This window comes from Symphalangus syndactylus, chromosome 7 (genome assembly GCF_028878055.3).
Source record: "Symphalangus syndactylus isolate Jambi chromosome 7, NHGRI_mSymSyn1-v2.1_pri, whole genome shotgun sequence".
NCBI lineage: Eukaryota > Metazoa > Chordata > Mammalia > Primates > Hylobatidae > Symphalangus > Symphalangus syndactylus.
In genome coordinates, this window is record NC_072429.2 from 126,576,196 (window position 1) to 126,602,829 (window position 26,634).

At 43.3% G+C, this 26,634-nt stretch overlaps 1 long non-coding RNA gene across 1 annotated transcript in view; it reads right to left on the reverse strand.

The window, feature by feature from the left end:
- Window positions 1-367: 367 nt before the first annotated feature.
- LOC129485861 (uncharacterized) overlaps window positions 368-26,634 on the reverse strand; it is a 28,685-nt gene continuing 2,418 nt past the window's right edge. Inside the window, exons 2-4 of the long non-coding RNA XR_008658796.1 lie at window positions 11,957-12,178; window positions 2,816-3,009; window positions 368-603 (exon numbers count right to left, since the gene is read on the reverse strand). This is a non-coding gene — a long non-coding RNA (uncharacterized lncRNA). The remainder of the gene's footprint in view (window positions 604-2,815; window positions 3,010-11,956; window positions 12,179-26,634) is intronic.

Here is a 26,634-nt window from a genome sequence, read left to right on the forward strand (position 1 = left end):
AAATTTTTAAAATCTCTCACACTGAGTGTTGAGTGTATAAACAGGATCAATGCTATCCAGACAACTGCAGCTTTTCTCTCCTAGGGTTAGATGGTCCCTCCAGGCAGCCTGCTTCATCAGGATCTAACATGACCCTTCAAATTGTCTCTCAGAGATGACCAGCAACATCTGGTCCATGGGAAGCATGGAAATTGAGAGACAGGATGCTTGAAGATTTGTTTGAAAAGAGCTGTTTCCTACCTAAAGGAAGGCTTGCTTTCTAATACTGTATTAGTTATCCTTTGCTGCATAACATATCACCCCAAAGCTCAGTGACTCAAAACAACCATAATGATTTGTAATTTCTCACGGTTCTATGCCTGCAGAATTCAGGAGCAACTCGCCTGGTGAGTTCCTACTTCAATTTTCACGAGGTTGCAATCAAATGTCCTCCAGGACTGCTGTTATATGAAGGCTTGATGTGGGCTGGAGGACCCACTCAAAGGTAGATTATTCACACAGATAGCAAAGTGGGTACTGGCTTTCGAGCAGTTCTTCTCTGCAATGTCATCTCCATGGGGTTACCTGAGTGTCCTGGAGTGTCCTGGAGTAGCTGGCTTCCTCCTGAGTAAGCAAGTCAGGAAAACAAAGCCAAAATGCTACAATACCTTTTATGACCTACCCTCAGAAGTAATGCCTTGTTATTTCTGCCATATTCTATTGGTCACAGAGGTCAGGGCTAAATTTTTATGGGAGGTCATAAAAATCAAGAGGCAAGGATCACTGGGGACCTTTTGGAGGTCTGGCTAGCACAAATACTGATGCAGGCTGGTAACAGTAGCTTACATCTGTAATGCCATCACTTTGGAAGGCTGAGGCAGGAGGATCACTTGAGTCCAGGAGCTCGGGACCAGCCTGGGCAGCAGAGTGAGGCCTCCACTTCTAAAATAATAATAATAATAACTCATGCATTGCATATGACTTACACTGAGAAATCTAGAAAAGGCTGGCAAATGCAACAGTGTCAACAGAGTGCTGGGCAAAGGATGTGGCATTTCATGGGCCAGATGTAGAGCTCTCTGGGAGAGACCTGATGTGGAGTTACCTAATTGCAAACATGGATATAAAGGCCAGAGGCAGGGCTAGATTCATGAATATGAAGCCTGTACAGCCACACAGGGTCCTCCACTAAGAGGGACCCCACACTTAGGTGTAATGCACTGCCATTGCCTTCTCGAAATTCTGAATACTTTCTGAACAAGGATCCTGACATTTTCATTTTGCACCGGGCCCCACAGATTATGTAGCCATTCCTACCTTAGTAGCCATGGGTGAAAATAATGACCCATGGAAATAAAGAGGTGATTGATTGCTCTGTCAAGAAACCATGGATGAGAAGTCCCCAGGGACAGGGTTTTCTAATAAACTCATAAAAGCATCTATAAGAAAGTAAGTTCTAAACTGCTGCAAAAACTAAACAGATATCTAATTGCTTGATATCTCCAATAGCCTGAGTTCCTCCAAAACGCAGAGCTTAAGACAAGGGTTTGCATGCAGGTAGTTTGTTTTGGGAAATGACCACTAAAATAAAAAATGGGAGTTAGAAAGAGTAAAAGGGGAGGAGAAAGAGCTGGTCCAAGGTTGCATCATTGAACTCATTGCTCTGTGAGCAACTGGGGCTCAGTCTCACCAGAGGGCTTGCTAAGGAGCTTTGTAGGATGCTCTACAAGATTGACCTTCTGAGACAAAGAAAGAGGAAGCATTTGTCTTCCAGTTGCCACCCTGATGGCCAAACATTGCTCTATGGGTTTATAATGCTCTCAAGCATGCATCAGAAAGGCTGAGTGGGTCCCTTTGGGATGCTGCAGGGTGGACGCAAAGAGGCCCTAGAGCAGAAAGCAAAGAATATACTGTTTCCAGGCAAATCCCATTACAGCTGGTCGCTGAAGCAAGAGATGGAGTGAAAAAGTGGATGCGAGGGGCTCCCGTGGCACTACAGTCTCCATGCCAAAGTCAGCCAAGCAATAACTTCCTTGCTCCTCTACTCACTCCTTCCCTGAGCTCCATCCCTGGGGAAATGGGGGAGGGAAAAACTAGCAAAGATAGAAGAAACCATCTCTAGCCCTTCCCCAGTTGAGGCTTCCCTCTTGAGCAAGGAGAAGGCAAAAGCCTCAACTGTCATCAATTTGGAATTACATCGGAACGGGTAGTTTAATTCCTCCATTTGAGACATTGCTTTATGATAAAGTGAAAAGGGCCTAGGAAAGTCCTGGGGCCTGCCTGAGTTTATTCTAGGGCCATGGGGATTAACAAGCCCCCAGGGTGGACTTAAAAGGGGTTGGATGGTATAAGCTGGAGAAAGCTGCTTTGTGATTACCTCCTCCAAGCTTGTTCATCCTAATCGAAGACATTAGAAATATCCAGAACGCACTTGATAGAACAAGAAGACAATGTTAAGCGGGTGAGGGGGAATGTGTTGTTAGTTGAATTCCTTTCATGACACAAAAATGGAAGCCAGAACTCATGCCCATTTCACATTTCTTTGCTTTTTGAGATGGTGTTCATTCTGCCTGAAATATCCTGTTCCACTATCCAATTCACCTCCCCTATCATTTGTCCCCTCCTGAGACAGGGAGGGTTTTGTTATTATCATTATATAGTATTATCATATATATAGTCTGCCTTATACTAGAAATATTTATGGAGGCTTTTTTAAAATAGAGCAAAAATGACACAAATTAAAAGGCATGGAAAATGAAAGATAAAAAATAAAAACCAAGTGCAGGAAATTACAACAGAGTACAGAGCGAGACTCTGTCTGTTGCTCTACACATACCTGAAGTTACTGACAGCTGATAAGGGTACAGTTTTGGCTCTCAACTCTCAATTTTGTACCAGCAGCTGATACAAAAAAGGGAACCTGATCCAGTCTCAGTTAGCATCCATAAGGCAAAACCCACACCACTTCTCAGGAAAAGCAGAGCTACTTCTGATTCTGAAGTCAGGTGGACAATTGCCTCTAGGGATCTCCTAAAGAGCCACACAGTGTACAAAAATTGAACAACATCCTCCGTAATATCTTTTCTATTTATTTGTTTTATTTATTTATTAGACAGAGTCTCGCTCTGTCGCCCAGACTGGAGTACAGTGGCATGATCGTGGCTCACTGCAACCTCCGCCTCCAGAGTTCAAGCGATTCTTGTGCCTAAGCCTCTCAAGTAGCTGGGATTACCATGCGCTACCATGCCTGGCTAATTTTGGTATTTTTAGTAGAGACAGACTCCTGGCCTCAAGTGATCCACGCGCCTCAGCGTCCCAAAGTGCTGGGATTACAGGCATGAGCCACCTCACCTGCCTAACATCTTTTCTACAGGCAATTTTTTTTTTTTTTGAGACAGAGTCTCACTGTCACCCAGGCTGGAGTGCAGTTGCACAATCTCGGCTCACTGCAACCTCCACCTCCGGGGTTCAAGCAATTCTCCTGTCTCAGCCTCCCAAGTAGCTGGGACTACAGGCGCCCGCCACCACGCCCAGCTAATTTTTGTATTTTTAGTCGAGATGGGGTTTCACCATATTGGCCAGGCTGGTCTCAAACTCCTGACCTTGTGATCTGCCCGCCTCAGTCTCCCAAAGTGCTGGGATTACAGGAGTGAGCCACTGCACCCGGCCCAGGCACTTCTTATAATGTCCCTGAATCTGTGACACAGACATGACAAACAGGAGAGAATCACCAAGACCCAGGCTGACTTCAGACACCTTCGGGCCACCATGCACTATGGCTTTAATCCCCTTCATTGCACTCACCATTTCTCGTTGCAATCATTTCTACATGCATCTTTCTCCTTTTATTTTTTATTATTTATTTAATTTTTGAGACAGGGTCTCACTCTGTTGCCAAGTCGGGAGTGCAGGGTTGCAATCACGGCTCACTGCAACCTCAACTTCCCAGGCTTAAATGATCCTCCCACCTCAGCCTCCTCAATACCTGGGAACATAGGTGTGTGTCACAATGCCCCACTAATTTTTTAAAATTATTTTTTATAGACACAGTGTCTTGAGGGCTAAAAGCCATGTCTTGTTTATGTCTGTGCCACCACTGCCAAACATTTGGGTTGGTATGTATACCACAACATATTTTCTGCATAAATGAGAGAATTACGGATTAATGCTTTTAATTAATGCGAAGCAACATAGAAAGCAGGAGACAAATGATCAGATGCCATTTCGTCTGGAGCTCTTGAGAAACTAAATCATGCACAAATGAGATCAGCCAGCCTCTAAGCTGCAAGAAGCAAGGTGGGACGGAATCTTCCAGTCAGCCTCTGAGTGAAAGAATCAAAATGTATAGTACAGAGATCACAGATTACAAAATGTCTCAAAACTTGTCATCAACGCCCATGTTGGTTCCTTATTTCTCGTAGCCATATCTGCACAGTATGTGCACCATGTTGGCCAGGCTGGTCTCCAACTCCTGACCTTGGCCTCCCAAAGTGCTGGGATTACAGGCGTGAGCCACCATGCCCGGCCCCTTTTCTTCTAAGAGTTCATCTTATAATTTCAGCCATCTCTGATTTTCACTTAGATGGGCCTCTTTGGTTAGAGGAGCAGCGTGATAAGTCTTGATGTAAATTTTGACTTAGAAGTGAAATAGATAGTGTTCTTTTTTAGTTTTGTTTTGTTTTTGAGACAAGGTCTCACTCCATTGCCTAGGCTGGAGTGCAGTGGTGTGATCACAGCTTCCTGCAGCCTTGACATCCTAGGCTCAAGCAATCCTGCCACCTCAGCCTCCTGAGTAAAAAATTAGCATGTGCTACTGTGCCTGGTTAATTTTTTTTTTTTTTTTTTTTGAGACGGAGCCTTACTCCACCTCCAGAAGTCAAGCGATTCTCATGCCTAAGCCTCTCAAGTAGCTGGGATTACCATGTGCCACCACACCCGACTAATTCTGGTATTTTTAGTAGAGACAGACTCCTAGCCTCAAGTGATCTACCCGCCTCAGCCTCCCAAAGTGCTGGGATTACAGGCGTGAGCCACCTCGCCTGGCTAACATCTTCTCTACAGGCAATTCCTTTTTTTTTTTTTTTTTTTTTTTTGAGACTGAGTCTTCCTCTGTCGCCCAGGCTGGAGTGCAGTGGCATGATCTCAGCTCACTGCAACCTCCACCTCCCAGGTTCAAGCAATTCTCCTGCCTCAGCCTCCCTAGTAGCTGGGACTACAGGCGCCCGCCACCACACCCAGCTAATTTTTGTATTTTTAGTTGAGACGGGGTTTCACTATATTGGCCAGGCTGGTCTCAAACTCCTGACCTTGTGATCTGCCCGCCTCGGACTCCCAAAGTGCTAGGATTACAGGCGTGAGCAACCGTGCCTGGCCAATTTTTAAATTTTGTAGACACGGAATCTTACTCTGTTGCCCTGGCTGGTCTCAAACTCCAGGCCACCCAAAGTACTGCAATTACAGGTATGAAACACCACTCTCAGCCTTTTCTTTTTTTTTTTTACAAAATAAAATACACTAAGATTTGAAGAAATCTCACTCATCTTTAAAAAGATTCAATGGCAATGAATCACTTTTCTGCAAAGGCTAGAGTTAGAAGAACCCTCAGTTGATGGCTTTGTTCATTTTTTTTTTTTTTAAAGATTCAGGTTCACACCTGTAATCCCAGCACATTGGGAGGCCAAGGTGGGCAGATCAGCTGAGTTCAGGAGTTCGAGACCAGCCTAGCCAACATGGCAAAACTCCATCCCTACTAAAAATACAAAACTTAGCCGGGTATGGTGGCGCATGCCTGTAGTCCCAGCTACTCAGGAGGCTGTGGCAGGAAAATCACTTGAACCTGGGAGGGGAAGGTTGAAGTGAACCAAGACTGTGCCACTGCACTCCAGCCTGGGTGACAGAGCAAGACTCCGTCTCAAAAAAACAAAGTGCACTGTTTGGTCAAGAATTCAATTCACGATAATCAAGCAGCTCCTAACACAGCTCCCTAGTCACATTTTCAGATTTAGCTTTTGGGAGAAAAAAAAAGTCTGTATTTCCCTGTAGCTCTATGGGATAAGCCTTCCATACCCCTCTTGGGTTATTATATTTGAAGGATTCCTGAGATATGGAATGAAAGAACTAGCAAAAAGCTATAATGATCGCTCACATTTGATTTTAATTAGAGAAAAAAACAAATCCCTTGCTCTCCTCCCTCAGCTGGGATGGGATTCTTCTCCACGATGCCTCTATGGTTTTTCTTTCCTTGCCTTGAGTGCAAAGGCAATGTGCATTTTTCAGAGGGAAAGATGGCAAACATGCCCATCTCAACACACATACATTTTATTAAGTATATATACTACGCAGAACCCCCCAAAAAATTTAAATGTGCTTTTTTTTTCTAGATCCCTGAGGAATTGCCACACTGACTTCCACAATGGTTGAACTAGTTTACAGTCCCACCAACAGTGTAAAAGTGTTCCTATTTCTCCACATCCTCTCCAGCACCTGTTGTTTCCTGACTTTTTAAATGATTGCACATACATTTTATTAAATATATATATACTATGCAGAACCCCCCCAAAAAAATTTAAATATGCTTTTTAAAAAGGCTAGGCTGGTTTCAAATGTTCTCAGAACCAAAGCAACACACCCCTTTCAGAGGGCTGGAGAAAAGGCTGTTGAACAAGCTCTCACGGCTCAACAGTGGAGATCTGAACAATGTATCTGACTATCAACATAATTTGAGAAGAGAGGCTCCCTCTTAACCTGTATTTTTGGTTCACTCAAAAAAAGTGCTCCTGTCAGCCTTCAATTTCTCTACCTGGGTCTCTAGTCTGAGGACAGCATCCTTTGGAAGGCTTCGGCAATTTCTGTGGAGCCATGTTTAAATTGGGTGAGTGGAAAACTAACTCCCTTTAAGAAAAGTGGCATTGTTTTGCAGTCAGGTAATTCCAAGTGGGCTCGCTGGTTACTTTCCATGGGAATAGTCTTTGAGGAAGAAAGGGCCTTTGTTGAGTTTTGTTTTGTTTTGAGAACAGTCAATTGGTTCTTTCTACTCTTCCTTCTGGGGCACCAATCTTTCCAAGGATAACCACAAAGTGCAAGCAAAAATAATGAAAAAGGAAAGAAAGAAAGAAAATCTGTATGCAAACCCAGGTTGTCATTATCTGGGGTTGTTTTTTGCCATTCTTGTCTTCTGACTCCTACCTGGCACACAGATCACTCCTGCCCATTACTCGCTGTCTTGTACATGCCTTGCTGGTACCTATGGAGGACCATGGAGGAAAATCATTGCTGTAAATTTCCTCCTTCTCAAGGAATCCTGCTCCCTGAGTTTCTGCTTAAGTGACTTCTCACCTTCAAACTCACTGAGGTTATTCTTGTTTGGCTTCAGATAAGTGGCAGAGATTTTAATTGTTCTCAATTGGTCGTTTTATCAGGGTAACTGTTTCAGTTTTCTTCAAGACAAATGATTAGGTCCTTCGGTCTTTATCAGTATATTAAGTATGTTCTTCAGGTGTGGACTTAACTTTGCCCTCCACTCCTGGCAACCGTTTCCTTTCATAACTTGGGTGTAGTTTAAACACAAACACAAACACACACACACACACACACACACACTTGCTCAGAGTTATTTTGGAAAGTGTATTCTTTACCAATGACACCAAACCAACCTCAAAAGAGTTAAGGATTCCTTAAAAAGGAGAAGAATTTCTATATTAAGTCTGAATTGAGAAAGGGGGAAAGAAAGGAATAAAACAGAGAGTGATAGGAAAAATTAGGAGGTCTCAATGGATTGAAAAGGTAGCAATAAAGGACACTAAGTGTGCACAATGGCTGGGTTCTCTGTATTTTCTCATTTCATCCTTAGGACAACTTAGAGAGGTAAGAAACAGTTTTTTCTCTTTTTAACAGATGAAGAAATTGAAGTGGAGAAAGATAAGAAGCTTGCTGAAAGACAGTGAATGGTAGAATATCTCAACAAGCCAAACTGTTTTCAAATTTTACTGATGAAGTAACTAAGGTTCAGAGATGTAAAGCAATTTGCTCAAGGTTAACCAGTAAATCAGGAGAAGAGCTGTGATTCAAGCCAGGTGTGTTGCTCCAAAGTAATTTTAAGGCAAAACCTGAAAAGCAGGAACTGGAAGGTGAATGAATATATACTGTGAGATGATCTTTTCCTAGTTTAAATAAATCTCAGCCAGCAGCCACCCAAAGAATCTACTGCAGGAGAAGTGCAGGCTTTTATTATTGCTCAGGATAGGCTAAGCTATGTTGTTGCAATAATAAATAAAGCCTGAAATTTCAGTGGCTTATAAAAAAAAAAGAAGAAGAAAGAAAAAACATTTGATTCTTATTCACACAAGTCCACTGCTGGTCAAGCAACTCTGCAGTGCAGCTTTCTTTGGTACTTCTAGTATTCAGACTTCTTTCATCCTGTGGTTCCATCATCCCAATAGAACAATTCTATGGTCACCCCAAAGAAGAAAAGAAAAAAAGAGGAGACACAAAGCTCTTAATGACCTTGGCTGTGAAATAACATGCATCATTGCCACTCACAGTCCATGGCCAGAACTAATCACCGGCATCAGCCTTCCTGCAAGGGAAGCCAGGAGACATAGGCAGCCCCTTGGGTATTTGGTGAGTGCTAAGTACAACTGTGCAACACTCCCCAACTTTCCTTGGCCTCATTTTTTTTTTTTTTTTTTTTTTGAGGCAGATTCTCACTCTGTCACCCAGGCTGGAGTGCAGTGGCACGATCTCATCTCACTGCAACCTCTGCCTCCCAGGTTCAAGCTATTCTCTTGCCTCAGCCTCCTAAATAGCTGGGACTACAGGTGTACATCACCATGCCTGGCTAATTTTTGTATTTTTAGTAGAGATGGGGTTTCACCACATTGGCCAGGCTGGTCTTGAACTCCTGGCCTCAAGTGATCTGCCCACCTTAGCCTCCCAAAGTGCTGGGATTACAGGCATGAGCCACCATACCTGGCCTCCTTGGCCTCATTCTTGAGTTTTTAATATCTCTGTAAAAAATGAACACTATTGAACCTTAGTATAGGCCTTTTGGGAATAGCAACAGGTTAAAGCAATTGCAGAATGCTTTCTTCAACAAAATAGTAGCATCTGAAATTTGAGTCATGATGGGGACCTTTGGAAGCTCTAGGTATTCCTGAAAAATCTGGAGGTTACTGCTGCAGCCCTCATATGATGGTTTCAAAAAAAAACTGCAGGAGATCCTCCCACCTCCACATTTAAGAAAAACTGAGAACACCCACCTTTTCAACTGGTTTATGATGGGTTATCTTCAGAACAAAAGAAATATTCTAATCTAATTTCAGCGGCTTTCAAACAAACTGAGTGTTTAACACATAGGCCTTTTGATTCCCACAGGAGGAACCATCACATAAGCTTATATTGTTAAGTGAAATATGCCCAGGGTAGAATCTCATTCACAAGCCATGGAGAACTAGCCCTGGAGAACTTAAGATCACAAAGCTATGGAGTAAGAGAACAGGGATTAGAATCAAGCTGTTGGACCCCCAAGCCCAAGCTGGTAACTACTGTGTATTCCCCCACTCTTTGCTATATTATCCTCTGCCACTCAGTGCCCACTTAATAATAGGCTCAATTCCAAAACACTGCATAGTTCTTGATGGGGACTTTGGTGCTCCAGGGACAAACTCTGAGCAGAATTTGGCCACTATGTGCTAAACTAAAAACTCCAAATACCCATCACCTTCCCCAGTGGAATTATTTCCAGCATTGTTATTCAAGCTCCCCTCTCCTAAAACTACAGTTATTTAGAAGCAAAGCATTAGGGAGCAAGATAATGAGGCTTTGAAATTACCAACATTACTTAACCCCAAAGCTAAAATGGAAGCATTCACAGCTTCCCTTCCTCTCCTGGTGACAACCAATGTCTCCAGTTCACCACTGAGGAACTGGGAGAAGTGTGAAGATGCAAAATTCTACACTTTCAGAGCTGGAAGGGAGTTTCACGCAGCTAGTCCCAATGCACAGATGCAAAAATGAAGCCTGGAGAGAAAGGGATTTGTCCACAGAGCTAACCAGAAATGTGAGAAATCCAAAGGGTTTTTCTGTCTAGCATTGCATTTGATTCTGACGAGAACAGTGTGGAGCAGCAGAGCACATACCTTTACGTTAGAGAAGACAGGCTGAGTTAGCCACTGCAGGGCATCCAGAGGGTCTGGAGCAACACTGAGACTAGAGCCACCTTCCTACTCCTAGAGCATCACACAAGACTTGCCTAGGCTGATTCCGATTCTTCTATTATTATTTTTTTTTTAAATGAAGTCTGCTCTGTCACCCAGGCTGGAGTACAGTGGTGCAATCTCGGCTTACTGCATCCTCCACCTCCCAGGTTCAAGCAATTCTCCTGCCTCAGCCTCACAAGTAGCTGAGACTACAGGTGCCCACCACCACACCCAGCTAATTTTTGTATTTTTTTAGTAGAGATGAGATTTCACCCTGTTGGCCAGACTGGTTTCAAACTCCTGATCTCAGGCAATCCGCCCAATTTAGCCTCCCAATGTGCTGAGATTACAGGCATGAGCCACTGCACCGGGCCTGATTCTGGTTCTTAACTGTGTGTCTTCAGGTAAATCATGACTTCTCTAACCTCAGTTTTCTCATCTATAAAATTAGAATCAGGATGATTCTGAGTGCTAAGTGATTAAGATGAAATAATGATGCATCAAGCTCTAGGTGTAGAATTACCATGTGACACATGCTGCAAAAATGATAGCTGTTTATATGATAATTTTTGTACCAAATCTGATTTTTTTTTTTTTTGACACAGGATCTCTTTCTGTCACCCAGGATGGAGTGCAGTGGAATGATCTTGGCTCACTGCAACCTCCTTCTCCCAGATTCAAGCAATTCTCATGCATCAGCCTCCCAAGTAGCTGTGACGACAGGCATGCACCACCACACCTGGCTAATTTTTGCATTTTTAGTAGAGACGGGGCTTTTCTATGTTGGCCAGGCTGGTCTTGAACTCCTGGCCTCAAGCAATTAACCCACCTCAGCCTCCCAAGGTGCTGGGATTACAGGTGTGAGCCACCACACCCAGCTAAATCCAATATTTTTAAAAAATACTACTTAATAGGATAAGTCTGGTGGCTCATGCCTGTAATCCAGCACTTTGGGAAGCCAAAGCAGGAGGATCCCTTGGGCCCAGGAGTTTGAGGCCAGCCTGGGCCACATGGTGAGACCCCATCTCTTAACAGAAAAAAATAGCCAGGTGTGGTAGCACAAGTCTGTAATCCCAGATACTAGGGAGGCTGAGATAGATGGGAGGATCACTTGAGTCTGGGAGGTCGAGGGAGGTCGAGATAGTGGGAGTGAGCTGTGATCAACCACTGCCTTCCAATATAGTGAGATGGAGTCTCACTCTGTCCACCCAGGCTGGAGTGCAGTGGCACAATCTCAGCTCACTGCATCCTCGACCTCCCCGGACTCAGGCAATCCTCCAAACCTCAGCCTCCTGATTAGCTAGGACTACAGGCATGTGCCATCATGCCTGGCTAATTTTTGTATTTTTCTGTAGAGGCAGGGTTTTGCCATGTTGGCCAAGCTGGTCTCGAACTCCTGGACTCGCAATATGCCTGCCTCGGCCTCCCAAAGTGCTGGGATTACAAGCGTGAGCTACCGCGCCTAGCCTTTTTTTTTTTTTTAATCACAGGAAAAGTGATTCAAAGTATCACTTCAGAGACACAAAATTTTCTTTGAGCTCTGATGTAATATTTAGATGATTTATTCACAGAAGGTGATCTGCTAATTCAGGGACCTTGTTTTATGGCCCAAATTCTTTCCAGTTCATTCAATTCCGCTTTCTCAGAGACGGGGGTAAACGTAGCTTTCTGACAGAGGTCCTCATTTTGACATTAAGTAGCAAAGAAGTGCTAGTGTTTGGGTTGTTTCCTTTTGTTCATCATAGACAGCTAAATGGCACATAGGCCACCTTGGCTCATACCTGTAATCCCAGCATTTTGGCAGGCTGAGGTGGGCAGATTGCTTGAGTACAGGAGTTTGAGACTAGCCGGGGCAATATAGTGAGACCCTGTCTCTTCACATCCTTGTGGTCTCAGCTACTCAGAAGGCTGAGGTAGGAGGATTGCTTGAGCCTGGCAAGTTCAAGACTACAGTGAGTCGTGATCACACCACTGCACTCCAACCTGGGTGAGAGTGAGAGATCCTGTCTCAAAAGAAATAAAAATGAAAGACACATAATTCACAATCCATGTCAAGAAGACCTTGCTCACTCTGTTTTCTGAGTGGACTTTGTGGCCATTCTCTTTCTCCTGAGCTATCTGTATCATAGCTAAGTTATGCAGTCCTAGCCCTCCAAAATTCTTACCTTTACACACATTTCTTGAAAGAGGGTTTTGCAGCTAAAACCTTTACCCTCAGAATTTTATCTTATCCATTAGTGGGTCATCCAAGACATTTCCACCAACCCAATAGTGCACAAGTAAAGCTAAGTGAACATTTGTTGAAAAAAAATTACTAAATATTAAGTTTACATTGATTGAACACATAATATGCGCCAAGTACTATAAGCACATTATATGCATTATCTTAGTTATTCCTCCAAGAATTCCATGAGGTATTTATTATCCCCATTTTAAAGACAAGAGGATGAAGGCCGAGAGAGTTTGAGTAGTACAGATTTATGGAGTAGGGACAAAAGCATTGGAATCTGATGTCCTCTCTTCTCTAACCATGACACTGCCTAGTTCAGAAATTACAAATCTGAGGAAGAACAAGTGAATGGACAGTTAATAGGAATGTCCTATTGATTTCTTCAGGCTCTTTCTCTCAAATGGCTAAATGAGGGTCTCCTGACCTTCCCTGCCATCCATCTCTTCTGCTTACGTCAACTGCTTGATTTAATTGATATCTTTCAGGAAGCCAAGGTTGGCTAATATCAACTTCAATGAAACTTCAGCTTTACAGATGAACCAAAATGAACCACATTTTCCCAGTGATAATCCACTAAGCTTAGCTCATGCTCTCCAGCTTCAAAATCTCCATCCTGTCCTCTTCACACTGCCTGAATTTGAATCCCTGTTCCACCATTTACTTTTTTTTTTTTTCTTTTTGAGATAGTCTCACTCTGACGCCCAAGCTGGAGTGCAGTGGCACGATCTTGGCTCATTGCAACCTCCGCCTCCTGGGCTCAAGCAGTTCTCATTCCTCAGCCTCCCGAGTACCTGGAACTAAAGGCATGCACCACCACACCTGGCTAATTTTTGTGTTTTTAGTAGAGACTGGCTTTTGACACGTTACCCAGGCTGATCTTGAACTCCTGGCCTCAAGTGATCTGCCCACCTTGGTACTATTTATTCTTGAATCCCAGGCAAGCTAACTTTCCCACACTGCAGTTACCTCTTTTGTAAAATGTAAATGAAATGGGCACTGATCTGATTGGGTTGCTGTGGGGAATAAATGATGAATACATGTAAGTGCTTATTGGAGAGTCAAAGGCTGAAAATCTCTCCATCCTTTCAGTATGTCTCTGGGACTGCATTAATGATCTCGTCTGGAGAGACAGAGGTTGCAGTGAGCTGAGATCGTGCCACTGCACTCCACCCTGGGCAACAGAGTGAAACTTCATCTTAAAATAATAATAACAATAATCTCACCCAGAGACAATGGCCAATATCTCAAGGCCCTTGATGAGTGAGAGAGTGGACCAAATCACCCTTCTGTTTTCCCCTGTCCATCCCCACCCCAGGTTTCATGTTGAGATTTTACAGAGAAAAAAAACACAGTCCACTTGTAAAACAAACCAAATAAAGGCTGGGCGTGTTGGCTCATGCCTGTAATCCCAGCACTTTGGGAGGTCGAGATGGGTGGATCACTCGAGTCCAGGAGTTCGAGACCAGCCTTGCCAACATGGTGAAACCTCATCTCTACAAAAAACTGCAAAAATTAGCCAGGTGTGGTGGTGTGCACCTGTAGTTCCAGCTACTCAGGAGGCTGAAGTGGGAGGATCACCTGGGCCCAGGAGGTTGAGGCTGCGTGGAGCCGCGATCATGCCACTGCACTTCAGCCAGGTGACAGAGGTGAGAGGCCTTGTCTCAAGAAAAAATAAAATAAATCCAATAAAATGTCTGAAAACTCCTAACCTCTCAGTGTTCTCCAAGGCTTCTTTCATTGCAACTGTCAGCATCTTCAGTTCTGTGTCTTCTGCACCGGGAGCCATCTCTGCAGCTCTTCCCATCCACCCACAGCACTTTTTATTACACTGCCAGGTGTAGCCATCATTTACAGGGGAGCAGCCCTCTATTCTGATAAGGCATAAAAAATGAGCTACGGACTGATAGTCCAGCCATGTGTCCTTCTGCCTTATCTGCAAATCCCATTATTAGCAATTTTCTCGAGCCTGTTCAGGTCACTTCATTCTCTTATCCTCACCTACAAATGCTCCTGTTCAGTCTTTCTTGGGCTCCTTTAGGAAAATGCACTAATAATGTACTATTTTTTTAATTGGAGTATCAATTAAGATGTGTTTCTGTCATTTGTGCAATTATTAGATGTGTTTCCACTGTAAATCAAAGAAATGCAGACTACAGCAAAGCTGTTTTTAAAATGATAATAAACAGTACTGACATGAGTCTGGTTAGTATAGCATGCTCAACTATTCCTGAGGCAGTGCAAATTACAACATCTCCTTTTTTCCTCAAGCTTTAGTAATATGAATCAAGGACTTTACAAATGCCTCTGATTCAATAACTCTGGATTCTACACTAAGAAAAGTATTCTAAATATTAAAAACAGATTTATTCCCAAAGATGTTCATATCAGTGTTATTTACCATAGCAAATCAATGACACACTTCAAATTTTAAAAAGGAAATGATTAAATGAGGTATTTCATAACCACATAATAGACTATTTTGCAGCCATTTAACATTTGCTTTCAATGATGCTGACAATTTTTGTAACACAATGTGAAATGGGAGAAAAGGCAGATACAAAGGAACATTTATAGCATGATTACAAATTTATAAAACAAAAACTTTCATTTAAAAGAAAGATAAGAAAATATAAAGGCACAAAAATAAATGAATGTTATTATGGTAAATCCACATATTATTATCCTTATTCTGTGAAAAAGAATAAGGGTCCTAATTTAGACAACAAGGTCAGGAAAGCCTCTCTGAAAATGTAGAAGATAAACAAAAATTAGTCAAGGAAAAAATTAAACAAGGAAATAGCCAGGAAAGGCCAGGTGTGGTGGTTCATGCCTGTAATCCCAGCACTCAGATGGGCAGATCACCTGAGGCCAGGAGTTTGAGACCAGCCTGGCCAACATGGTGAAACCCCATCTCTACTAAAAATACAAAAATAGCTGGGTGTGGTGGTGTGTGCCTGTAGTCCCAGCTACTCAGGAGGCTGAGGCAGGAGAATCGCTTGAACCTTGGGAGGTGGAGGCTGCAGTGAGCCAAGATCGTGTCACTGCACTCCAGCCCGGGTGACAAATCGAGACTCCATCTCAAATAATAATAATAATAAAATTAAAGCAAAAATAGCCAGAACAAAAATTTACATGGAAAATTTAAATTAAATTTTTAAATTAACCAAGGAAATAATTAATCAAGGAAAAAAATAGCATGTACAAAGTTTCTGAGTCAGGAAAAACAGGATAAATAGGAATTATTGAGGCACTGACTATTAAGTGCTAACTATACATTGACAGTTGAGTCGGAACTAAAACGTCCTTGCATTGAATAGTATTCATTTTATTTGTTGACAAGAAAGCTTGCAACTAAAAGTCTGAGCCTGGCATGTGATAGGAAAAGGTAGTAACAATACTACTTGTCCCCAAGGCTGTCATGGAGTAAAGCATTGCTAGACCTAAGCACTTACAACAGGCCTGGCAAATGACCAATAAGCAGATGGAAAGTTGCTCAATGTTGGCAGGACATGGTGGCTCAGGCCTGTAATCCCATCACTTTGGGAGGCTGAGGCAGGGCAGATTGCTTGAGCCCAGGAGTTCAAACCAGCTTGGGCAAGGTGGTGAAACACTCTCTCTGCAAAAAATACAATAATTAGCCATGCATGGTGGCATATGGCTGTAGTCCCAGCTGTCCCAGCTACTCAGGAGGCTGGGATGGGAGTATCAATTCAGCTCTCAAGTTCAAGCCTGCAGTGAGCCGTGACTGTGCCACTGCACTCCAAGCTGGGTGACAGAAAAGACTCTGTTTCAAAAAAAAAAAAAAAAAAAAGAAAAGAAAGGTAAGTCAAAAAGCACAGTGAGATACCACTTCACACCCACTGACATGACTATAATGAAAAAGAGAGAAAGATAACAACAAGTATTGACAAGGATGTGGAGAAACTGAAACTTCATATACTGCTGGCAGGAATATAAAATGGTGCTGGCCGGGCACAGTGGCTCATGCCTCTAATCCCAGCACTTTGGGAGGCCAACGATCACCTGAGGTCAGGAGTTCGAGACCAGCCTGGCCATGGTGAAACCCCATCTCCACTAAAAATACAAAAAATTAGCTAGGCGTGGCCGGGTGTGGTGGCTCACACCTGTAATCCCAGCACTTTGGGAGGCCGAGGCGGGTGTATCATGAGGTCAGGAGTTCAAGACCAGCCTGGCAAAGATGGTGAAACCCCGTCTCTACTAAAAAATACAAAAATTAGCCTGGCGCGGCGGTAGTGGGCACCTGTAATCCCAGCTACTCAGGAGGCTGAGGCAGGAGAATCACTTGAACTCGGGAGGCAGAAGTTGCAGTGAGCCGAGATCATGCCACTGCATTCTAGCCTGGGCAACAGAGCAAGACTCCTTCTCCAAAAAAAAAAATTAGCTAGGTGTGGTGGCAGGCACCTTTAATCCCAGCTACTCGGGAGACTGAAGTAGGAGAATCACTTGAACCCAGGAGGCAGAGGTTGCAGTGAGCCGAGATTGTGCCATTGCACTCCAGCCTGGGCAACAAGAGCAAAATTCCATCTTAAAAAAAATAAAGATAAAAATAAATAAATAAAATGGTGCAACCACTTTGAAAAACAGTTCAACATTTCCTCATATAGTGAGAATAGAATTACTATATGAAGGCTAGGTGTGGTGGTTCATGCCTGTAATCCCAGCACTTTGGGAGGCCGAGGCCGGTGGATTGCTTGAGCTCAGGATTCCAAGACCAGCCTGGGCAACATGGTGAAATTCTGCCTCTACCAAAAATACCAAAAATACCAAAAATTAATTGGATGTGGTGGCATGCACCTGTGGTCCCAGCTACACAGGAGGCTGAGGTGGGAGGACTGCTTGAGCCCAGGAGGCAAAGATTGCAGTGAGTGGAGATTGTGCCACTGCACTCCAGCCTGGGCAACAGATGGGGAGACCCCATCTCAAAAAAAAAAAAAAGCAAAACTATATCAAAACTATATGATCCAGCATTTCCATCCATCAATAGATAGACCCAAGATAAAAGAACACATATATTTACACAAACATTTGTACAGAAATGATCATAGCAGTATTATTCACAATCCCCAAAAAGTAGAAACAACCCAAATGCCCATCAATGGATGAGTGGACAAATAAAATGTGATATATCCATGCAATGGAATATTATTTATCAATAGAAGGAAGTGAAGTACTGATAATGCTATACCATGGATGAACTTGGAAGTGATTATGTCACATTAAAGCAGCCAGGACAAATGACCACACATTGCATGACTCCATTAATATGAAATGGCCAAAATAAGCAAACTCATAAAGACAGAAAGTAAGTTGATGTTTGCCAAGGGCTGAATATGTTGTGGGAAACGCGGAGTAACTGCTAATAGGTACAGGGTTTCTTTGGAGGGTAATGAAAATGTTCTAAAATTGACTGTGGCCGGGCACTACAGCTCACACCTACAATACCAGCTACTCTGGAGGCTGAGGTGGGAGGATGGCTTAAGCCCAGGAGTTCAAGACCAGCCTAGGCAACATAGTGAGACCCTGTCTCTAAAAGGTTTTCTAAAATTAGCCAGGTGCATATGCCTGCAGTTCTAGATTCTCAGAAGCCAGAAGTGGGGAGGATCACTGGATTCCAGGGGTTTGGGACCACAGTAAGCTATGATTGTGTTACTGCACACCAGTTTGGGTGACAGAGCGAGACCCCTTCTCTCAAAACAAATAAATAAAATTGTGGTGATAGCTGTACAACCTTGTGAGTAACTAAAAATTGTTGAACCATGCACTTTAAGTGCATGAATTATATGGCATGTGAACTTTATCTCCATAAGGCTGTCATTACAAAGTTAAAAAGGGAGGCAGGTGCATGAGCACGTATGTGTCTAATATTAGCTAAAATAGTATCACCATTATTAAACAAACCTTTAAAAAATACCTTCTTTCGGAATGCAATTCTTCCCTATAATCCGAACCATGAATATACCAGGAAACTTTTTAAATCAGGGAACAAATGCCTACGAAGGACAGGCACAAGCCAGAAAGGGACTATGGATGAATAAGTGGGCTGAGCATATGGGAGCGGCGGAGACTGGGGCAAACTGAACAGCTCCTGGCCCTTTTAAAAGAAATCGGCTGCTCCTCAACTCCCATCCACTTCTGAATGCAGGCCCAGAATTACCAAATCTGACTGTTTAAGGAAAGGCACAAATTCAGATTGTTAATGTGAAATCTATTGACTTGTAAGTGTTGGCACCTATTTTTAAATGTTATAAATGCTGAGAGGGTCAAAATCTGTCACCCAAGCCAACCTACCGGTAAGCAAGACTTGGTCCTCAAGCAAGTTTGCTGCCTCTGCTCTGAGTACTTTAGCATGACTTTCAAAACCTCCCACCTCCCCCTCGCCCTGCCTAAACCCACTTTATCCCTCAACACCACTGCAAGAAGTTATCCAAGCTATGGAGAGAGACAGAAGAATTCATACGTAAATAAAGAGTCCCATAACATTCTCAAACATGCCAAAGTCAGGCTAGGGTGGCATGGAGAGGGAGTGGGGCATAAAGTTTTTGATTCCTAATCTAATTAAAGAGCCCTATAACAGATTCTTTGTTCAAAGACCAAATTTAATTTACAATTTTATATTTCCAATGAAGTCCATTTTTATTAATTTCCAGCACAGTATTTGGATATACTGGCCAGAACTTCAATAAGTTCATATTTAGTGTTTCACCTTCTAATGTATTCCAATTAATTATTTCAGTTTTACGGCAAACTGTCTTTGGCCAACATCCAAGCTGGACACCCCATGCCTCTCCACCCACCCAAAAAGCCAGCTCGGGAGGTGTCAATATAATGACTAAGGAGCTGAATGGTAAAGGACAGGAGTGGAAGGAAATTGCGCCTGCAATTATGCACTAATGCTTCACCAGAGAAGCAGATGGCATTCCTTGCATAAATTATTATTTATCCTTGGAATTCCCCTCTGCCTATTACCAAATCAACCCTTGAAAAAAAGTCTTTGTTGGGTCTGTGAAGTCCCCTGGCCAGTTTCCAACATCTGCTCCCTCCCTCACATCCCACCCTGCAGAGCTGCAGCGAGGGTAAGAATTCCAACATGGCCCACAGGCAAGGGTTTCCGAAAGCATCGACGTTCTAAATACATTTGGATGGAGGTGCACAGAAAGGAGTCTGCTTTATTTTGCAGACTGGGAATCCGGATGCAATGACCACAAGCAGAAAGTGTGGAGCAGAACCTCCCAGCCTCGGCTGTACCCCCAGTGATAAGGCTTGCCACATATAGATGTCACCAGGTTGCCCACCACAGCACGGGGCTTAGGCTGTAATGTGCATTCTCTCATGGAACCCTTGAATAAGGATTGAGGTGGGCAGTGATGTTCCAATCTGAGGACATGAAATGAAGAAAACAGAGACTCTGAGACAAAGAAAAGGGCTTTGCGTTTTTTTGTGGTTTTTTGGCTTTTTATTTATTTATTTATTTATTTTGTACAGATGAGGTCTCACTTTGTTGCCCAGATTGGTCTCAAAGAATGGTGCTTTGGATTCGATCTTTTTGTGATGAAAAATAAAAATAATTAAAAAAAATTTTTAATTTAGGCCAGGCGCGGTGGCTCACACCTGTAATCCCAGCACTTTGGGAGGCCGAGGCGGGCAGATCACGAGGTCAGGAGATCAAGACCATCCTGGCTAACACAGTGAAACCCCGTCTGTATTAAAAATACAAAAAATTAGCAGGGCGTGTTGGCGGGCACCTGTAGTCCCAGCTACTCGGGAGGCTGAGGCAGGAGAATGGCGTGAACCCCGGTGGGGTGGAGCCTGCAGTGAGCTGAGATCGCGCCACTGCACTCCAGCCTGGGCGACAGCGAGACTCTGTCTCAAAAAAAAAAAAAAAAAATTTAATTTAAAAAGAATACTGCCTTTTTTTTTTTTTTTTGACACAGTCTCTCTCTATAGCCCAGGCTGGAGTGTACAGTGGCACAATCTCAGCCCACTGCAACCTCTGCCTCCCAGGTTCACGCGATCTTCCCACCTCAGCCTCCTGAATAGCTGGGACTACAGTCATGTGCCACCACGCCTGGTTAATCTTTTGTAGAGATGGGGTTTCACCATGTTGCCCAGGCTGGTCTTGAACTCCTGAGCTTAAGCGATCTGCCCACCTCAGCCTCCCAGACTGCTGGGATTACAGGTGTGAACCACCACGCCCAGCCAGAACACAGTTAACCTTAACATCAACAGGCAGCTACAATTTTTGAGTGCCTGCAATGTCATTTAACCTCCAGGACAGCTCTAGGAGACAGCTATAGTTGTTGCCATTTTCTACAGATTGAGAAACTGAGGCTCAATTAAGTGAAGTAATTCTAAGGCACCACACCCAGTCAAGCGCAGTGACAGAATTCGAACTCTGGCTTGTAGGGATTCACAGGACTGCCAAGGCTTATGTTAACCCATTTCTTCTCCTGTGCACCCATCACTGCCTTGTTCTCTGCTCTCATTTTCTTTATTTTTTTTATTTTTTATTTTTTTATTTTTTGTGATAGAGCTTCACTCTTGTTGCCCAGGCTGGAGTGCAATGGCATGATCTCGGCTCACTGCAATCTCCGCCTCCCGGGTTCAAGGGATTCTCCTGCCTCAGCCTCCTGAGTAGCTGGGATTACAGGCATGTGCCACCACGCCCGACTAATTTTGTATTCTAAGTAGAGACAGGGTTTCTCCATGTTGGTCAGGCTGGTCTCGAACTCCCTACCTCAGGTGATCCGCCCACCTCGGCCTCCCAAAGTGCTGCGACTGCAGGCGTGAGCCACCGTGCCTCGCCGCTCTGCTCTCATTTTCTTACCAAAACCAAAGTCTACTTTACAAGCACAGATATTATTAACTTGTCTTATGAAACTTTCCAGAAGAAAGAGAAAGAATATATGTTTTAACAAGCCCCTTGGAGGACAAGGATTTGTCCATTTTTCTGTATCCACTGTCTCAATACTCATGGTGCCTTTTACCCCTCGGCATTATGCCCCAGGAAAATGGCAAAAGTAAGAGGTAACCTCTCCTTCCTTCCTCATTTCCCTAAGAAAATTCGCTCGGGTCATCACCAGCAGCAGAGAAATAGAAAGCACCGGGCACCTGGCTCAACTGGGGCAGTGACAGGGCAGAGGCAGCCCAGGTTATGATATCAAGAGTTTTCTGGTGCTGAATCTCATGACTACTATTCACCGTGTGAGTTTAAGCAAGTCCCTGTAAACCTCAATTTTCCCCATTTGTTAAATGGAATTTTAACCTACACCTCCTGGGATTACTGTGGAGATTTAAGGAAGCAATGCAGTGGGGCTTTCTAACCTTTTTAACTCACAGAGATACATTTCCCGTATTGTCCAAGTGCATACACACACACACACACACAGAGAGAGAGAGAGAGAAAAGATTCATAAAAGAATACTTCATCTGCAATACACTTTGATATTTTCTGTGCTAGTCCATTTTGTGAAATTGCTCATCATGAGTCATTAAATTCATTTCTTATTTACTATTTTTAAATTTTTATACCATGTAGAGGGCTCAAGTGAGGATTTCTTTCACGTATACATTGCATAGTCATCAAGTCTGGGCATTAAATGTATTCATTATCCAAATAGTGAACATTGTTAAATTGATTTCATGATCCACTAAGGGATCATCATTTGCCATTTGAAAACTCTGACAGTATGAGCTTCTCCCTAGCCCAGTTCCTGTTACCATCTTCCCATTCTTCCCTTCCTTCTTCAATTCAGATAGGGTTTTTCCTCCAGAGGGATTATAAAGTTGTGAGGAAAGCACCTGCAGGGGGTGCTGTTCCACACTGTTGTTGAAGTGTGGTTTGGTTTTTATTTCATTGCATTTGCTTTTTGGTCAATGAAGGCAATTCATCTGGAATGACTCCCATCCTCATCACCCTTTCTCCAACAATGTGGGGGCCCAGCTCATCAACAAGGACACCTGAACAGAGCCCTACCCATCGATGGAACCAAAGCAAGGGCAAGGAAGAGTTCTCAACCCTTCTCTCTATATATGATTAAAACTGGGTTAGGCTAGGTGTGCCTTCAGCTCGGAAGCGCTCTCCAATAGCATTCCTTCAATAAGCATTTACAGAGCGCCTACCACATGCCAGGCATGTGCTGGGCTCTGGAGACCACCCACTCTGTGAATAGCACCTTGAGGGAGTAAAACACAATCCATACTGACCCCAGAACCTTCTCCTCAAGGAACAGACATTAAAAAGCACAAAAACTATAAAGTTGAATTTTTTTTTTTTTTTGAGATAAAGTCTTGCTCCGTCACCCAGACTGGAGTGCTGTGGCACCATCTGGGCTCACGGCAACCTCTGCCGCCCAGGTTCAAGCAATTCTCCTGCCTCAGCCTCTCGAGTAGCTGGGATCACAGGCATGCGCCACCACGCCCAGCTAATTTTTGTCATTTTTAGTAGAGACAGGGTTTCACCATGTTGGCCAGACTGGTTTCGAACTCCTAATCTCAGGTAATCTGCCCGCCTCAGCCTCCCAAAGTGATGGGATTACAGGCATGAGCCACCGCATCTCTGGCCAAAACTTGAATGTTTGTTTGTTTGTTTGTTTGTTTGTTTGTTTGTTTTGAGACAGGATCTCACTCTGTCACTCAGGCTGGAGCACAGTGACACAGTCTTGGCTCACTGCAGCCTCAACAGCCAGGGCTCAAGCGATCTCTCTCCTCCACCTCAGTCTTCCGAGTAGCTGGGATTACAGGCGTGAGGCACTGCACCCGGCTAATTTTTTTTTTTTAATTTTTTTGTAGAGACAGGGTCTCACTGTGTTGCTCAGGCTGGTCTCAAACTCCTGGGCTCAAGCGATCTGCCAAAGTGATGGGATTACAGATGTGAGCCACCACGCCTGGCCAGACTTGTATTTTCTAACACAGAAGAATGAGAGGATGGTTTAAACTCTCAACGGAAGGGGAAAGGATCATGAAAAGCTCCTACAGGGAGACGCTTGAATTGGATTACTAAGACGTATGAGCAGAGATGTCAGGCTGGCAGCCTTAGGGCCACCTCTGCCCATAGACACACTTTGCTTCTCCGTTTCTTTTTTTTTGCCAACACACTGCTGCTGACTTGAAATCTCCATATAATTCTTACAATAAGTTGCTAACATTTTAAAACCTGGATTTCCACCCTCCCTGAAAAACTGGAAGCATTGCCACCCATGGGCCCATATTTCAGGGTAACCACCAGAGCAGGTGCCAAATGGGAGCCACCAGATCTACACAAGCAAATACTCTCCAGTTTACCATAGTCTCCACCACTCCCTATTGTATTCTTCGTTTAGATTTCCTGCCAAACCTCTGTAAGCATCTGAGTTGGCAACCCTTGATGTGTTAGCAGAAAATGTGGATCACAAGTTAGAAAGAGTTTCTAAACCTGGGTGTTGATCTATGCTTTATGCTTTGAAGGAAAACAGTTTTTCCAATGTCCAGATCTGCTCACCAAGGCAAAAAAAAAAAAGCAAGCTGTAGATTTCAGTAGTAGCCTTGTCTAGCTAGCAATAAAGGTGCCCTGGGTTTCCAGGACCACACCCCAGGGATCAGCCCCAGGGCATCATATGAATTCAGTGAAAGGAGGGAAATCCTAACATAAAGCGTTGATTCGTATTAAGTAGGAACAATGCCTAATTCTGCCTTCCTGAACTTCCAGAATTTTGCTTTTTCTGAATAGAGTGATCTGCAAAACAGCATACACTTGGAATAGTAAGTAAGTCGTGCAAGAGTTGGAGACAGGAAGCAGGTGGGTTTGGAATTGTCTCCAAACATTAGATAATCTCTTTGTGATTCTAAACCTCAACTTGACAAGCTTGTATTAGTCCACAATTTTTCACACTTGATGAAGTGATAAAGGACATCAATTTCATGGAACTCACTATGAAACACCATGAAATATTGATACATTTAACTTAAAACAGCTCAATACATAACTTTCTGCTAAATCTGGAACTCACATTAACAATTGCTAACATTTGCTGAGTGTGGGCCAGACAGCAGGCTCTGTGTTGAGTGCCTTATCTCATTTAATTCCTGTAACACCTTCAATAAGATAGGTGCTACAATTATAGTAGTCCCATTTTACAGATGAGAAAAGTGAGATTCAGAGAGGTCATGTGACTTGACAGATTTATCAGGTGATCATGACAGAGTAGGTCTCCAACCAACCTGATTCAGCAACCTGTTCTTATATTCTAGATTCTTGTATAGCCAAAAAGTTATTGAGAAAGTCTGCCCATTGACTTCATTCTCTTACCCAGTGTAGAGTGAGCATACATTCATTCATATTAACTATGGGCCAGACTTGATTCCTGGCCTTGGGACTTTTTTTTTTTTTTTTTTTTGGCAGGGGCTAACATTCTATTTTTTTCATTTATTTATTTCTCTCTCTTTTCTTTTAATTATACTTTAAGTTCTGGGATACATGTGCAGAACACGCAGGTTTGTTACATAGGTATACACATGCCACGGTGGTTTGCTGCACCTATCAACCCATCATCTACATTAGATATTTCTTCTAATGCTATCCCTCCTCTAGACCCCTAGGACATTTATAATCTCATGAAGAAGAGAAAAAGGAGGCCTTTCTCTGATAGCTAGAAAACCACAGTTTGTCTATTTTAGCCAGAGACCCTGGATTCCACCCTGAGAACAAAGGTTTATGTTTCAGAACAGCTTAATTAGATGCTTTCCAGAACTTTTTCTGGCTCCATACTTTTATGATTCTGTAAGATGATCATGGGAAAAGGAAGAGTCCACAGAGAAAATGGGGCTTGAGCTTGGGCTGGGAGGAAAGGTGGTTCTTAGATAAATCAAGAAGAGAAGAGACAGTAAGTCTGGGGAACTGCCTGAACCAAAGTGCTGAGGTGGAAACTTGTGTGTCACTCAGAGTGGCTGTAAATAGACCTGTTTCTCTGAAGTGCAGAGTTGGTAAGAAATAGGGTAAGATAAGGAGGAGGCCAGATGCATGAGGGCTTGGAATTCCAAGCTCATAAGGGAGAACCTCATTTTGGACCATGGGGGTCAACTGAAGAATTTTAAATGAAGAGGAAAGTTAATCAGTGCGCAAGGTTAAATGGAGTGGCAGAGACTAGGAGCTATTAGGAAGCTACTGCAAGATGATTCTAACAGCTATAGGTAGTGCGTAAAAGAGGAAGGTGAGCCAATAAGGGAAACATAAGAACAAGTTGAATATGTGGGAATATAATCAGGAGAATGTGGAGTGAACCCAGGGATTCTCAACCTCAGCACTGGTGACATTTTGAGCCCCACTCTCTGTTGTGGGAACTGTCCTGTGCAATGTAGGACATTTGGCAGCATCCTTGGCCTCTACCCACTAAAAACGCCAAGCAGTAAGGCCCCATCCCTTAGTGACAACCCAAAATGTCTCCAGACATTGCCAATTGCCTCTGGTTGAGACCCACTGATTTATGGAAATCAAAAGAATAATCATTTCCAAAAGCCTGACAGCAAACAGAAAAGTCCAAAAATAAAATGAGAACAAGGCCATTGGCTTTGGTGGTTGGAGGTCGTGAGATGCCTTCAAGAAAGCACCCTCTATAATATCAAGTCCACGTAGAAGAAGTTACAGAGGAAACAAACAATATAAAAGTAAAAGCAACCAAGGGTGAGCTACTCTCAGAAAGTATGCCTTTGAAAAGAAAGTCAGAAGCCATAGCTTGGGATCTCTGCAGATCCCTAAAAGAATAGATTCCTATTCTACTGACTTTCTATGAAGATCAAATTGTAAAAAGCAAAAGTTTCTCTCCAAGGGTTTCCTTTGCAGTGACCTGTATGTCCAACCATGCAAAGGCCCATTGTGTGGACATATGTTGCCCAAATGGACCATAGCAAAGACAGGCCACTGAGCCAAAGTGTGGAAACTTTTGAGACTGGCTTGAGCTTGGCACTTCTAGAACAACAAACCAAGCCTTTGAAGAGGTTCAACAAAGGAACCATTTGTCCACTCTAGTAGCTACAAAGTCAGGCAGGGTTGCAGCAAAGAACAAAAAAATAAAAGACGGCCAAGCTGGAGATATGACCAGAGTTTACTAGGTCCATCCTGAGACCTTCTGCTAGGGTCTGAGATCTAGAAGACAGTGAATAAGGAAACAAACCCAAAACTCAATGCAACACAGGATATGGAAGCTCTCAGGCCTTACGTTAAAAACATCTACTAAT